The sequence below is a fragment of the Dipodomys ordii genome, unplaced genomic scaffold (genome assembly GCF_000151885.1).
Source record: "Dipodomys ordii isolate 6190 unplaced genomic scaffold, Dord_2.0 Scaffold4, whole genome shotgun sequence".
NCBI lineage: Eukaryota > Metazoa > Chordata > Mammalia > Rodentia > Heteromyidae > Dipodomys > Dipodomys ordii.
In genome coordinates this window covers 23,943,835-23,951,735 of record NW_012267220.1, presented here as the reverse complement: position 1 = coordinate 23,951,735, position 7,901 = coordinate 23,943,835, and the positions used below count along the sequence as shown (strand labels likewise).

The following is a 7,901-nucleotide window of genomic DNA, read 5'->3' as shown; positions in this document are numbered from 1 at the left end:
CCCCCCCCCGAAGTTGTAAAGTTCGTATTCAACATAGTATCTTGTACATCTCATTGTTACAATGAATCAACCTGTATCCCTATTTAAGCATTTTGTTTTTTTCCTTTCCCTACCCCAAATTAGAAAAATGTATATACCAGATGCAGGGCACCAGAATCAAATACAGTGAAAACAGAGGTTATAACATGGGGGAGGAACATACCAAAGAAAAAAAAATCACATTGTACCTTGTAAATACATTAAAAACAATAGCAAGAAAGAAAAAAAACACGTGTGTCCCTATCTTGGGGTTCATTTTACTTAACATCATCTTATATGGTTATATGTACATAGCTTTTGACCTTTTCTGCTTGTCCTAGACATATATTAGTTACTGCAAATAAGGGAAACCATGGGATCAATGTTTCTTTGGGCCTGGCTTACATCACTTAATATAATTTTTTCCAAGTCTTTCCCTTTCCTAAAAAGGTGGCAAGGTCATTCTTTCTGATGTACACACACACACACACACACACACAAACACAAACACACACATCTATCTATCTATCTATCTATCTATCTATATCACATTTTCTTGATCCACTCATCTACTGAGGGGCATCAGGGTTGGTTCCATATCTTAGCTGTGGTAAATAATGCCGGGATAAATATAGTTGTGCTGGTAGCTTTAGTGTGGTAGCACTTTTTAATGTAACTGTATGATACCATCTCGTTTCATCCCCTTTCTCTCCCTCCCCCTCCAAAAAAAAAAGTGGGCTTAGAATACAGTGACTATCATGTGACTCCCAAGTCTAGAGGTTTCAATAGTGGGATATAACTATCATATAATAAAATTCAAAACTATCTTGTAGGCAGGTAGTAGTAGTTTAGAAAGGAGTAGAGTAAGTAGTTTTATGCCCATTATAGTCCTATAAACATGTTTGAGTATTTCAGAAGATAGATATTTACAAAGCAATCTTATTAAACCACTGATTTATAATTTCGTGTACTTTGATTTACCTGAAACACGTTAGAATCAACAGAAGAAGCTTGATATGAATTTGGTTAAAAAAATTAAAAACAGGCTTCCTTGCTAAGCTTAGATTTGAAGACATTGTGTGGACTGATGTGTGATGTGGGGGGGGGGGGGGTAAAGAGGAAGAGAAGGAGGAGAAAGAAAAAGGAGGAGAGGACAGGGCCATCTTGTGGCTTGGAGAGCTCTACTGGCCATTAGCAGTTTGCTTGGGGTTGTTTGTTTGCTTTGGCTTTGTTTGTTCAGTTCTTCTGTAGTTCTGACTGGCTGAGGTAAGACTCAGACTCTAAGTGAACCAGGCCACAGTCTGGCTTAAGGACCAGTCTGCCAGAGAAGTGATTCTCTGAAGTAGGCCAGAGATGGAGGCAACAGAAGACAAAATGGAAATTAGAAAGCTTTTGATGAAGTATGTGGTCTGGAAGAATCTTAAGACAGGAGACCAATCATCTAGTGGATCATGGCTGGAAAAATGAGAAAAAAGAATTTGTGATAACAGCATTATTGTCAACTGTGCAGGAATTCTTTATGTCTCATCTAAGCAAAAAATAGATGAAGGCCTTTGAAATCCCACTGGAATGTATGGAAAGAGCTTCTGTTCATATGAAAAGGAAAAAAAAGGGGGCTGAAACAATGGCATCATTGGGAGGTCTTACATTGTTTACATCCACTAAGATTGGGTGGTCCCTTGAGAATCAATATGCAACCATTAAATTATTTAAAAATAGAGATTCTAAGTTGAAGACTCTCACTACCTGATTCAAATACTTACTTTGAAGTGTGGGAACCCAGAAAGAGAGAGAGAGAGAGAGAGAGAGAGAGTGGGGGTATTGGTCTAAGTTAGACAAATACCCACACATACAGTTTACTGATACTTGACAACACATATAAATGCAATTCTATGAGTAAAGGATAGTATTTTCAACCAATATGGTAAACACAGCTAATTGTACACTTAAAAGTGGACCTTGTCCCTAACTTCATATCATATGCACAAGTGATTATAGATCTCAATGTAAGATTGCCAACTATAAAAATCTGACTAAGAAAGCCCAGGAGAATCTTTTTTTTGACCATAGAGTAGGAAAACATTTATTATTGTTTTTTAGTAGACTTTAGTGTTTAGAACTGTTTTAGGTTCACAGCAAAGTTGAGTGGAAGCTGGATTGATCCTTCCCCATGCCCTCTACTATTAACACCCTTCACCAAAATGGTACTTTGTTACAACTGAATAACTTATACTGACAACCATGATCAGCCTATTTATATTCGGTTTTATATTGGGACCCACTCTTGGTGTTATACATCTGCGGGTTTGGATAATATATAGTGTCATGTATCTGTCATTATAGTATCATATAGAATAATTTCACTGAAAATTCTCTGTGCTGTCTATATATCCTTCCTCCCTGAAACAGCACAGTTTTTTTTTTGTAGCATAGAAACTATGTAAGAAATTGTACTTAATCCAAATTAAAAACTTTGGTTTTCAAAAGATCTGCTGAGAAAATGAAGAGGCAATGTGTAGTTCAGGAGAAAATATTTGTGAACTATATACCTGACCAAAACAACAACAACAACAACAACCCAACAGCTATCCAACTCAATGACAAGACAGCACAGTTAAAAAGTGGACCAAAGAGCTAGTGTGGTTTATCACACCTGTATAATCCAGCTAGTTGGGTGGTTGGAGATATTAGGATAACTGTTGAATCGAGCCTTGGCAAAAGTTTGCAAGATCCTATTCCAAGAGAAACACACTTGAGTGTGGTGGCACATGCTATTCATCCTAGCTACACAGAAAGTAGCTAGGTTAACACAGGCCAAAAATGAGATCCTATTCAAACAATATCAAAAGCAAAAATGACTAGGGATATACCTCAAGTGGTACCTGCCTGGCAAGTATAAGGTCCCAAGTTCAAACCCTATTACTTCCATTAAAAAAAAGGCAAATTCTGTACTTAAAATTATTGAATATTATTCCATGTGAATTCTCTCTCACTAAAATTATGTTTAGAAGAAATTGTGGTTAAGATAATTTTTCATGTTAGCTTGGTTTATGTCTTCCTCCTAACAGCTTGTGTGGCCAGTCCTGATCTGTCAGGCCAAAGCACATGAATTTGCTGATATCCAATCATTTCAGATCCACACTGTCATATGAGCTAACAGAAGAACTTTCGTTTGTTTTTTTAATTCATTAGAGCATGACTTGACAGTGGTGCTATCACAAGACTGTAATAATGGTTAGATCTCAAGAGTTAGATTTCAAGACAAAAAGCCTGTGTTGTTTTGTATTGAATTATACATTTCATTTTGCCTTATTTTGCTGTAATTCAGTTGAAGAAATGGATTACAAATCTCCACCACTTTCAGAGTATTTTCTTTGGAATTATAGTGGAATTTTTTTTATTTTTATTTTTGTCATGGGGCTTGAACTCAGGGCCTAATCACTGTCCTTGAGCTTTTTTGCTCAAGGATAGTGCACTACCACTTTGAACCATAGTACCACTTCTGGTTTTCTAGTGGTTAATTGGAGATAAGAGTCCCTTGGGCTTTCCTGTATGGGCTGGCTTCAAACCACAATCCTCAGATTTCAGCCTCCTGAGTAGGTAGGATTACAAGTGTGAGCCATTGCATCCAGCTCACAGTGGATTTTTGTGAAGATGAATTTGATGTTGCTCCTAGCCTGAAACAATTCAGGTGATGAAATTGAAAGGCAGATCCATATTTTGGGTCATGATTGTTAATAAGAGTTTATAATACAAATCTCAGGGTTTGTATGTTTGCTTTGTTTTTTTGTGCCAGTACTGGGGACTTGAACTTGGCCTTCAACTCTCTCTTGTGCTTTTCACTCAAAGTTGGTGCTCTGTTACTTGAGCCACCCCTCTATTTCTAGCTTTTTGCTAGTTAATTGGAAATAAGAGTCTCACAGATTTTTTTTTTCCTGGGATGGCTTTGAATCAAGGTCCTCAGAGCTTAGCCTTCTGGGTAGTTAAGATCACAGGCATGATCGGCCAGTGCCCAACAGATGTGTTTGTTGTAGTGATTAAAAGATGGTGTTTGGGTTTTCATACTAAAGAAATAAGTAATTGTGGATTTGTATACATACTTATACATAAACATGTATGCATATGAGCCTGAAGGAAACAGAAAGAAGTGCTGGGACTCAGTGTGCATGCAAATGAGAGCAGTCAGCTGCCAGCAATCTTTGCTCTTAACCATTTCCGAAGGTATCCTGTAGCTGGCCACTAACTGGCCTGATGAGGTCTTGCTGATGTTTCCTTTTCTTATTGGTTGTATGCTTTGAACATTGGTTCTGACAGATGGCTGGTGTGATTTTATCCTGAGTGACAGAAGCAGCTCTGAGCTTCAGTGAAGAGCCCTAGGAAAGAGAAAGCCTAAAGAGAATTTAGTCCTCTAGAGAATTTAGTCCAACCATGTGTGTTGGCTACTCAGCTTGATGCCACGTTTTCCTAGACCTCCAATGGAGATTCTGCCAGCATCATGGAGAATGGTTAAATGCATGCCTTAAACTTCTATCTGGACATATTTTCTCCTGCTCTTCCAATTATTAAGTACGGAGGACTGAGAAGGCAGATTGTGATTATTGCTTCTGTGTGAAGTGGGCCTAACTTCACCATATCACAGATAATGTTGTTGACGCATAGCATCTGATCTGTTGTCTTTGGCCCACTGCCACAGAAAGTGTCCTCAAAGAATGATGTCACATAAGTAGATGGGCTTCGCTGCTTTATCTTCTCCTCTCTGTGGAATCCCAGGCTTACCTGCCAGTCCCTCAGACAACACCTTAAACTTAATGAAGGGTTTGCAGCCCTGAGCTAGAGACGCTGTACCTGTGTTAACTACTAGGGAAGTTTGAGGGGTTTTTATGAGGCAGTGCAGGAAAAATAGAGGCAGTGAAGCCAGTGAAATGTGGTTTTAGATCCTAGACCTTTCACCTAAGGCAAATTATTTAATCTTTTGAGATACCACTCCTTACTTGAAAAATAGGTTTACTTTAATAGGATTAACAGATTCTAGACTGAGAACGTAGCTCAGTGGTAGGTACCTGCTTGACATATGCAAAACCTTGGGTTTAATCCCCAGTGCCACAAAACAAAACAACACAGTTCAAGGCCTAGAGGTGTTGCTCATAAATAGACCATTTATACCACCCAAATCAAACCAGAGAGCACTTAAAATTACTGAAAAAAATACCAAAAACCAGAAACAGACACTAAGTAAGTGCTAAAGTATTACTGTAAAAGTTATACAGTACGGTTGATATTTCTGGTGTAAAGTTGTAAATTTCAACACGTGTAGGTTTATGTAAATGCCAGCATCATTAGTGTATATAATAGTTTATCACTCTAGAAAAACTCCATCCTGGGGCTGGAAGGTGGCTCAGTGGTAGAGCGCTTGCCTTGCATGCCTGAGGCCCTGAGTTCGATTCCTCAGCACCACATAAGCAAAAAGAAAAAAGCCGGAAGTGGCGCTATGGCTCAAGTGGTAGAGCGCTGGCCTTGAGCTGAAGAGCTGAGGGACAGCGCCCAGGCCCAGAGTTCAGGCCCCACCACCGGACCCAAAAAAAAAAGAAAAAAGAAAAACTCCATCTCATTACATTTACTCTGTCCCCCTTTTTTGAAGACTTGATAAGAAGGCTCTTGGGTACATTTAATTTCATACCACTCAAAGCATAGGAAAATCTTGGACTTACAAAAGAAATTATTGTATGTTCAGAATCCCATTCTATGTGTTACAGTGGGATGGACAATGCAAGTTTTTCTTTCTTTTTTCCTCTTGCTTTTCTCAGAAAAATCCAGCATGTTCCTTGTCACAAAGTCTGATTATAAAACCACTTCTCCTTCATTGACAATGAAATCAGACATCGACATGAATTTACCCAAATCATGTTTTGAATTATGTTTAACACTAGCTTCAAGCAGAGTTGTAATTGACACAGCTTGAAACTTACTATCTGAGTTGGGCAGATTGGCTCATAGCTCTTTGGGAGGCAGAGACAGGAGGCTCATGAGTCTGAGGCCAACCTGGGCAAAGCTAGTGAGACTCTATTTCAAAAACAAAATAAAAACAAAGCAGGATTGTTGTTCAGTTGGTAGAGCCTATCAGGTGAGTTGGGGTTGAATCTCAAGTAATGAAAAAAAGAATGGTATTAGCCTTTGGGTAGTACTTATAGTCTTAACTGCAAAGACAGAACTGTCTTTGTGGGGCTGGGAAGTTGGCTCAGTGGTTGAGTGCTTGCCTTGCATGCATGAGGTCCTGGGTTCGATTCCTCAGCACCATGTAAACAGATAAAAGCCAGAAGTGGTGCTGTGGCTCAAGTGGTAGAGCACTAGCCTTGAGCTGAAGAGCTGAGGGACAGCGCCCAGGCCCAGAGTTCAGCCCCATGAATGACAAAAACAAAAAACAAAACAAAAACTATCTTTGTATTAGTCTGTTTTGAGTTGGGTTGTATCCTCTCCAGAAAAAGACACGTGGGAATTCTCAAGCCCAGTACCTCAGAATGTGAATTTATATGAGGACAGGGTGATCACAGAGGAAAGTAAATTAAAATGAGGTCAACAGCATGGGCTCTGAGCCAGTGAGACTGGAGTACTTACAAAAAGGATAAACAGGGACACAGCTACCCATAAAGGGAGAACATCATGTGACAATAGAGCAGAGATTGGATGTTTTGTCAGAAAGTCAGTGAACCCCAAAGATGGAGTTTGGTGGAGAGGACAGGGGCAGAATTTTCCTTCTGGCTCCCAGAAAGAACCAACCCTGCTTGCCACTTAATCTTGGACTTGCAGGACAGTATGCTTCTGTTAAGCTCAGTTTGTGGTGCTTTGTGATGGCAGCCATGGGAAACTAAAACACTGTGCTCAATAAATATGGTTGCTTTTTTTCCCCCTTCCTCTCTTCCTTCTCCCTCTTTGTTTCTAGTAAAATTAATCCCTTTGTTAGCTTCCAAAATTCAGTAGATCATTTGCTAGTATTTTCTTATATATGATAGAATTTTCAAAGAGTAATAAAGAGACCTACAGAAAAATAATAACTTGATATATTTAGGCTTATATAACAAGGAGACATCTTACTGCATTTCGTTGGTATAAGAAAAGCAAAATCAAATTCATAGAGCATTTGTAAGGATTAAATGAATCGGGTATGCACACGTATATACCACAATGCTTGGCATATAATACACATTTAACCAAACAGTTTCCTTCCTTCCTGGTTCCTTGAACATTGCCTGCCCCCTCATCCCTATCCCAGTTTGATTTCAAACATTAGGTAGTTATTGCTTCTAAAGTTTGCCAGGCTTAGGGCAGGAGAATGCCCCACACCCTTAGCCACCAGTTATTCTGCTCGAACTTTTGTTCCCAGATAGTCCAGTCACCTTGGCTCTTGGCACTATGGTTAGCCAGAGGTTGGAGTGTTGGCTACTGATAGCAAGTGTCAATGTTATCCAGTATCATAGATGGAGTTTGTCTAACTCAAGAGGAAACCTTGCTTTAAGCATTATATGTTTTAAAAAATTAAGCATAAAAGCTACTTTTTGTTAGGATAATGGTAGTTTGAAAAGTGATGTATCAATTGAACTTACATGATAAAAGATTTTTAAGCTTTTTTTCCCCCCTTGGTTTTTTTGGTGCTGGTTTGGGGACTTGAATTCAGGGCTAGGCACTGTCTCTTAGCTTTTTTTTTGCACTGCACTGTACCACTTGAGCCACAGCTCCACTTCTTGTTTTTCCTTGTGGTTAATGGAGATATGAGTGTCATGGGTTTTATTTGTCCCAGACTGGTTCTGAACCTGGATCCTCATTGCAGCATCCCGAGTAGCTAGAATTACAGGCATGGTGCCCAGCTAAGCTTATTTGCAATTAAAAAA

General features: G+C 39.1%; 1 protein-coding gene across 2 annotated transcripts in view; it reads left to right on the top strand.

Moving 5' to 3' along the window:
* Positions 1-7,901, top strand: part of Mfhas1 (malignant fibrous histiocytoma amplified sequence 1) — an 87,897-nt gene that overhangs the window by 23,763 nt on the left and 56,233 nt on the right. The gene's annotated exons all lie outside the window — the stretch shown is intronic.